Here is a 9,039-nt window from a genome sequence, read left to right on the forward strand (position 1 = left end):
GTTCTCTACAATAGGAACTAGTAAAAGACTTAAATGAAGACAAGGAAAATGGAATCTTCGCCAGGCATTGGGCTGCATTATTTATTTTCTCGCTGCATAAATAAGCTATATCTTCATGCCATCAGGCATTCATTATTCTTTCGAGCTACTAAAAAGTGAGGAAACAAAGGGGAAAGCCATCTACGCAAGCATTTGACCTTATAACCCAAAGAAAACTTCGTTGGTTTTCCAAATGTTGAAGATTCCTTTCCCCTTTGTTAGATTAAAGGGCGGTTTGTCTCTGAAGATCCAAAGAGCAAAGTATGAAAGGGTGCTGGCATCAGCAGTGGTCATTTCTCACAAATTACAGATTCTACCACTCATATCTACAAGAAATGCTTAATTTTGGGAAATCATGTGCAAAAATGCAAATATGAGTTCATTTATATCTATGTAGGTTCACCATGTAATGGGATAAAACTTCTTCTTTTGGCTTACGTAGCATTTTATACCTTATCAACCACCATTAAAATGCATTAAATAGTACTAATAATGATGCACAATTGACCTGCCCAGCACTGCAGCATGGCTCATAGTGTCTAATTTCTGTCTGAAAATGAAGAACAGCCTAATTATCAAAGTACTAACTTCAAGTCCTTTGAGTACTTAAAAAAAGTATAAGAACACTAATTAGCTTCAGTTCTACATTTTATAAATTTATGCACTTCCTGACATAGTTCCTGCCATTCCTCCATATGTATGAATGAGATGTTAACAATACTCAGGTTTTAAGTTAAGTCGACCTGCTGCTTTTCAGTCTATAATGTCTCCATAGTATGAATCTGTAACATATTCCAATGTTTACTCTTATAATATCAACCAAAGTTCAAAACACAGAAAAGAACATCAAGATTGGTAGATAGTCAGCTAAGCCCAAGGTAACCCTCAGAGAGCTTGATACAATAGCTACAGCAATGAGCTCAAACCTATCAAAAGTCATGGGTGATACTGCATTTCCTTGTACATAAGGTTTAGCAGCCAACTCAGAAGCCGCTAACAACATAATGATCTCATCCTTGGTAATAAGTGTGTTGACTTCCAAAGGTGAAGTGTCTATATTTGCCAGAGGAAAAGGTACATCAAGGGATGGGGGAGCCAACAAACTCAGGGACAAGGGACTAAGGGATCTATAATCAATGGTGACGAGGGTGTAGAATGCATGGTGGAGTTTGATTAAGTGTAATGTAGCCGAGAGGCAGTACTGAGAGCCAAATGAAGGTTGAACAGGATAGTGGGACCAGGGGGAAATAAAATGAAGTAGAGGAAAGAACTGGGAGACAAAAGAGATTATAGAGGTATAAATATAGGCATGTATATATGTAAATATATTAATATGTAATGATAGGGATATAGGTCTATGTACATATAGTTAGATGTTAAATATTAAGGTAGCAGACAGACTTTGGGTCTCTACTCAAGTCGTCCCTCAACACAAGAATATTTTGTTCTAATTACCTAGCATTCTGTGATGCTCATCTTCCCAACACAATTGCTGAAGACAAAATGGGTGCATAAGCAAATGTGGTGAAGAAAGCTGGTGGTGCCAGCTATTAAAAGATAGAGCATCGGGGGTCTTAAAGGCTTGAAGTTAAACAAGTGGCCATCGAGCAGGGAAACAGCAAAGCCCACATGGAAGAAGCACACTAGTGTGTGTGATCAAGAGGTGTTGACCAGATCAGGTATCAGGCATCAGGAGATCCAAAACAAACAATCATATTGATGCGAATGAGGGAGACCCAGAATGGAGACCCAAAGCCCATCTGTGGATAATTGGACATTCCCTCACAGAAGGCCCGCAAAGAAGGGAAGAGTCAGCCAGGGTGCAGTCTAGCACTGACAAACACACCACATTCCTTAGTTCTTTAATGCTTCCTTCCCCCACCCCCACCATTATGACCCCTGGTCTACTTTATAAATCCAGCTAAACTGGAGTATGTACATTGGTACAGATAAGCGCTCTGGACACTTAGAATCCAGGACAGATAACTACCACCACCACCACCCAGGAACAGTAATGGGAGTAGCGATGCCATGAGGATTGGGAGAGAGTGTGGGAGAGGATCCGAAGGAGGAGGAGAAAGGGAGAACCAATTGCATTGATCACTGTAGAAATCCCACCCCCAGCCGGACAAAGAACAGAACCGCGGGTGAAAGGAGGCAGCAGATGGTGTAATATATGAAAATAATTATAATCTATAATTTATCAAGGGTTCATGAGGATGGGAGGATGGGAGAGGGAGAGGGATTCCAAGAAAGAAAGGAAATAGGAAGAAAAAATTTTAAAATGATGGCAACATATGTACACATGTGCTTGATAAAATTGATGTGTGGATTGTTAAAAGAGCTGTAAGAACCCCCAATAGAAATGATTTTTAAAAAGAAAAATATATTATCATCATGTCTTATATTGATATTTAATAATCTTAAAATAATTAAATATAAATTAGAAGTGAATAATCATTGAAGAGTGTAGACTGCTCCTTTGTTTCTAATGAAATTAAACACCACTCCTTGTGCTTGAAAGTTCTACCCAAAGTTACTAGAAACTTTAGTTTGGGAGTGTGTGGGATAGGAGGGGTGCTGCTGCAGCCAGAGAGAGAGGATGGATGGGGGAGAAAAGGTCCTGTGGGTTGGAATCTGGGGTTTGTTGTGCAGGCTTGCGTTTGCTGCTGGGTTGCAGCTGACTGGATGGCAGTGGGTTTTAATTTTTACACTTTCCTATATGTCTTTCTCAGAATATTAAAAGACAATTTAACAAAATAATTGTATTATTAAATAATTTGGAGATATCAAATTATTTGGGAAAGCATTCAACATATTTCTTTATTCTAGAATTCAGAGCCTTTACTGTGAAAATGACTTTTGAACAAGAAAAAATGTGTAATACACTCGGTAGAGTTTCTAAAAATTTATATATATGTATATATATATACATATAATTTTATTAGGGACATATTTATTCTAGAATTCAAAGCACCTTTGATGTGAAAATGACTATTTTGAACAAGAAAAAATGTGTAATACACTCGGTAGAGTTTCTAACAAAAAAACAACTTTGTTTACAATGGACTGATTTTATATATATATATATATTATATATATATAACTTATTGGGGACTCTTACAACTCATAACAGTCCTTACATCAATTGTATCGAGTCCGTCTGTACATATGTTGCCCTCATTCTTTTCTAAGACTTTGCTTTTCTTGAGTCCTTGGTAAGTCCTATTTTCTAAGGAGCACTTAAAAAATTCCTCCCCTTAAGAAGCCTGTATGTTAAAAACACTACAATCACCTGCCGGGGTGGGAGTGGGGGTGGGGGTGGGGGTGGGAGAGTAGCCCAAACCATTTTACTCTATAACTATTGGAAAATAAAGGCAAGCGAACCTGGTGGACCATGCACCTTTATTGTCCAAATAACAGAACTGCAGGACTTTTAGTGATAAATGTTGATCTCTGCTATCCTACCTAATGGGCATTCCTTTGGTGGAAGGTCAATCGCAGTGTGGGTGTTGAACCGAAGAGTGCTCTTGAGTTAACCAGGGTGGAAAGCTGGCAGCAGCATCCGCCTTCACAGGGACCAGAATCCATTTCTTTCCGGGTACTAAGAGCTTTGGCGTGGGAGCCTCACTGGTGGAATAATCGGGGTGCCCGTTTGGGCAAGTAGAAGGTTCTGCCATCGGTCCGAAGGAAGTGTTGGGTGGGGGAGAGATGTATTGAGGGGGCGAAGTTGGTGCCGCAACAAGGTTGAGGACTTGCCCGCTGGCCTGCGGGTGGCTGCCGGGGGAGCGCGCAGGAGGAGGGGTCTGCTGGGCCAACGCAGCACGTGGTGCAGAGAGACTGAGCAAAGTGAATGATGGCAGAGAGAAGCTGCTTCCGAGGGGGGCAACGCTACTGCCAGAGGCCGCGCTAGTGGCCGGCTTCTTCATCTGGGGCGCATGGACGTTAGAAGTTGAAGCAAAAGTCTCTCTCCGGCTTTCCGCTTGGGAGCTGGTGGTCTGGTCCTCTGCAGCCATCCCTGAGCGAGGGGGCTGCGTGCTGACCCCTGGAACGAGGGAAGCCGGTGTCGGAGAAGCAGCTTTAGTGCCCACCCTTCTCTTCATCCTCATCAACAGTTGGGGGCAGCCTCGTTTAAAATTGGGATTGCGGTAGAATTGTAACTTGTTGAACGCCGACGCCGCTTTTTCTTCCGCCAGGAAGTCAGCCAGCGATGCGGATCGCTGAAAATCCTTGCCCATTTTGCTGAATCCGTAGAGATTCAGCTGCCGGACGAAACTTTTCATACTCTGCGTCTCGAATATATTCAGGGGGGCCTTCCTCTCCAACACTTCTTTCTTGAAGAGCTCCTCATTGATCACGATCGAACTCCCACTGTCATCCCACCAGATTGATTTAAATCGGTCGCTTTCAACGATTCGCCAGAGTTTCCTGGGAAACGTCAGAGAAAGCAAATCATTACCTTCGTGGGTGTCCGAGGCGCAACCTGTGCAGCGCGGCCTTCTCATGGAGAGCCCTTCAGACAAAGCCTGAAAAGCATACTCTTCGACCAGGGCCCTCAAGAAGGAGTCCCGGATGGAGGCCCGGTCACGTAGCAGAGACCTAATAGAGGTGTCTGCGTCTGCTGGTTCATCTTGAAGTGACTCATCTTCCATGTCAGAAGAAACCTGGGCCATCTCAAATACACGCTTCTTTAGGTAGCTGCCTCTTGGCCTGGCTTTCAAATGCTGCTTGGCCAGCCCAGGGATTAATTCTGGGCCATCCATTGTTGCACCAGCTGGCCAGCTATGACATCATAGATGACTCTGGTTACCTAGCAGCTAATGGGTGACCCTCAAGGCCAGAGGGCTTCCTTCCCAATATATGAATTGTAGGTAGTCCCTTTGGGTATAAACACACGCCTCACATAATGTGATTCTGCAAAGTCTCCTTCCCTTGGGATCTTTTACCCCAGTGGAGCCTCACTGTTTCTGCCTCCATATCTCTCGGGCACAGAAATAGAGAGGAAGCATGTCCAAATTGACAAGAGATTGTTAAAGTTTTTAAATCTCTCTCCTATTCTGAGATTTGTGACATCCTGAACCAGGTTTGTTAAAAATTCCATCAGGGACAATTCAGTCAATATTCTGTGTTGGCTTCAGCCGCCTTTCCCCTTATGATTTATAACATTGTGAAAGTTTGATTTTGTAGATCTCATTGAATGCCAGTAAACTTTATTTTACATGTCTTTCTTTTACCACCCATCAACTATCTAGTTCCTCTAAATCTTGCAAAAGTTCATTTCCAAGAACGCCCTTTTAAAGGAACCCATGCGGAAATGCACCGCTGCTAGTGTTGTTCCTGCCCAGCAGCCATTATTCCCATATCTGCCAAAAGCCTTTCAGTAGTGCCTCTTTAACTTCCGGTTACAGACTAGCAACAAACATTTCTTGACTCACCTGAAGTAGCTCACTTAGGGCCATTTTGGATCTGTGCAGATTCTGCCTTCCTCTGAATCTCAGACATCCTCGGCGATGAGCTGAAATCCCTGGCAGTCCCCAAGAAATGAGCAGCTAACTGTGCAGATGACGCCAATTCCTGAAAGTCCAGGCATCGGCTCTTGGTTATGACTTCAGTAGCCAGTTTCAGGCACAGAGGCTAAGTAAGGTAATCTCACAAGTTTGTATCAAAGGACTGCTTTTTAAATGGAGCATTTATTTATAGACTTTCGCATTGGAGAATACACTTTGGGTGTGTTAAGGCAAATGTATTTGGGACAATTCAAGATTCTAATCTTAAAATCCACTGATTGCTCTGGCAGCTGTTGAAGGGAGCTAGTCAGGTGACAAGGCAGCTTGCATGGCAAGGTGAATAAGGGCAGAACCAAAGCAGCACCAGGACAAAGCAGAGGGGCATCAGGAGGCAATCAGGTGCAAGGAGGGGCTTCTTACTTCCGGAGAACCCATGTGTATCAGCCCTCACTCTGTTCCATGTGATTGTCACAGGCCGATGTTATAAGTAGATCATCAGGACGTTCTTTCACAGCACCTCTGGGTGGACTTGAACTTCTAACAGATTATTCAATAACCAAGCATATGAACACCCAGAGTCTCTAGCATGAAGGTTTGTATATAGCTAAGAGGAGGCTCTGGCAGTGCTTGGGAACTGATTGATGTGTTGGAGACTAGGTTAAAGATGTCAACAGCTTGAAGCTTAAGTCACTGGGAAAATATTGTGATGACAGTCAAGACAGTAATAGGAAAGGGACGTTTAAAAAAAAGAAAAAACAAAACACAGCTAAGTTCTCTCATATTCAGTATTGTGTCACAGACTCAAAACTATTTGACGATATATACAGTGTATTTTTTACTTATTCACCAGTAAGAGAAAGGACGTCAGAATGCTAAGTGATTGACTAAGTTACAGTGATTATCAAATAAAAGGACATAAAGTCACCTTGTGAGTCAAACACTGGGTTGCTAACGTCAAGTTCAGTTGTTTGAACCGCTAAACTAATTTGTAGGCGAAAGAGGAGGCTTTTTACTCCTGAGAAAATTTACAGTATCGGAAACCACAAGACAGTTCCATTCTGTCCTGTATGGTTAGTATTAGTAGAAATCGAGTTGATGACAGTGAGCGAGTGAGTGGTTAATACATGAGGGTGAGTAAGAAATATTCCTACAAAATAATAGAAACATTCATTTTAAAAATTTCAACATCGGAAGCTATTGTTTCTTTAGGTATCTTCCATGGAAGTCTATACACTTCTGCGGATTTTTCCATGTCCTTAAGCCCTCTTGAAGGAATTCAAGCTCTTTGATTTTTGCCACAACCAAGCAAAATGTTTCCTTTAAATAGTCTTTGAATTTTGCTAACATGAAATATGTCTGAAAGTACATGATCAGAACTGTAGCAAAGTTTCCCAATGATATTAGAGGACAGATCAAGGAGGTGTGTTGTTATGATGGACAAACATTTCTGAGTATTTCTCACCAATACATTTTTAAATTTTCTTAAACTGATTCACAATAAGCCTCATGAGCATGCGGTGTCCTTTGAGAAATTCTACCAAGATTGCACAGTTAGAATTCCATAAACATTCGCTATTTTCTTCTGAGCAGAGCTCTCTGCCTATAAGTGTTCTAGCATTTCCCTTGGATGCCACTCTTTAGTAGGACTTTTTTCTTTGATGAAACACTGTATTACGGAGAGAACTTCTCTGCAGCCAATTACGGTTCCAGGAGAAATGCTTAAAAATGTTCTGTTCAGAATAAACCCATTGATAGGTGAGCTAGGATCCTACAAATAATACTTTTAGACTTTGTGCATGACAGTGTGAAATTTTAGCACCCAATAATGTCTTAGAAAAGTGAGAATTTTCTTTTACTCAGTTCTTACTAGATCTCTCAGAGTCACTAGGCATCATCTAATTGAAGTTCTTTTGAAGAAGTTCGGCTAGCCCAATGTACTCTTACTCAAAACAATTCTAATTGAGGTTTTTCTTAAGCTCATCTGCATAAATGGAAAGGAGCAGAGGCTAGAAAGCATAACATCAAATTAGCATGACTTCCTATGGCCATGCCACCATGCCCACCATTGCTGGAAGTTAGTTACTGTACACAGCTTTTAAACAATGCTTTGAGAAGCCAGAGAAGAACTGATTGTATTTTGTAACTCTTTATGTCATACAAATGCATGTTGACTGATTGACATAAATGCATACTGAGGGAAACATATCCAGAAACAAAAAAAACATATTATTTAAACTAGCTTATAAATACAGAAATGGCGGACACAGAGAACTTTTAGATGATGCAAAGATTGCCTGCTAATGGTGAAGAATTTGCATAACATCATCGGAAGACAGGAGAAAAAGACAGTTTATGAGCACGCCATGTAACTGTTGGAGCAATGTGAAGTGTATATGGCCACCTGCCGTGGAACTTCAATGGAATCTGTGCCCCATAGCTGTCCCCTTACATTGTTGGGAGTTTCCACCCTGTGTTGCTGCTGCTCGGTGCTGTCAAGACTCTCCAACTCACAGCCAAGCACAACAGCAGGAAACCTGGCTGGGCCCTGTCATTCTCAAAGTGCCATTGTCACATTTGAGCTCATTGTGGCAGCTGCTGCGTCAATGCACCTCATGGAGAGTCTTTGTGTTTTCTTTTTTTTTTTTCTCTTTGACCTAATCATTTTCTTTTTTTTTTTTTAAATCTTTTTATTGGGACTCATAAGGCTCTTATCACAATCTGTGCATACATCAAATGAGCAAAGCACCCTTATACATTCGTTGCACTCATCACTCTCATAATTCACCTTCCACTTGGGTTCCTGGAATCAGCTTGGTTTCCCTTTTTTTCCCCCCATTCCCCTCCCTCCCCGATCCCACCCCTGGTCCCTTGATAGTTTATAAATAATTATTATATCTTATCTTACACTCCCGGTGTCTCCCCTCACCCGCCTCCCCCTTGGCAATCTCCCAGAGAGGAGGTTACACATAGATCTCCGAGATCGGTTCTCCCTTTCTATATGCCCTTCCCTCCTGGTGTCGCCACTCCCACCGCTGGTGTTGAAGGGTTCGTCTGTCCTAGATTCCCTGTGCCTCCAGATCCCCACTGCACCGCTGTACATCCTCTGGTACAACCAGGTCCGCAAGGCAAGGTAGGATTGGGGTCATGATGGTTGGGAGGGGAGGAAGCGTTCATGAACTAGAGGAAGGTTTTGAGTTTCATTGTTGTTACACTGAACCCTGTGTGGCCCATCTCCTCCTCACTACCCCTCTGGAAGGGGTGTTCAGCTCTCTACAGGTGGGCATTGGGTCCCCATCACGCACTCCCCCTTTCATGGTGATGTGATTCTCACCACCACCCCACCTTTGATGTTGGAGACCTGGTCTCCTCTGTCCTTCATGGTCACCTATGTTGGTGTGCTGCTTCCGTGTGGGCTCGGTTGCTTCTGGGCTAGATGGCCGCTTGTTTGCTTTCGAGCCTTTAAGTCCCCAGACGCTATATCTCTCAGTAGCCG

At 42.6% G+C, this 9,039-nt stretch overlaps 1 pseudogene; it reads right to left on the reverse strand.

Moving 5' to 3' along the window:
* Positions 1-3,533: 3,533 nt before the first annotated feature.
* On the reverse strand, positions 3,534-4,712 carry LOC142449123 (heat shock transcription factor, Y-linked pseudogene; annotated as a pseudogene).
* Positions 4,713-9,039: the final 4,327 nt, after the last annotated feature.

This window comes from Tenrec ecaudatus, chromosome 5 (assembly GCF_050624435.1).
Source record: "Tenrec ecaudatus isolate mTenEca1 chromosome 5, mTenEca1.hap1, whole genome shotgun sequence".
Taxonomy (NCBI): domain Eukaryota; kingdom Metazoa; phylum Chordata; class Mammalia; order Afrosoricida; family Tenrecidae; genus Tenrec; species Tenrec ecaudatus.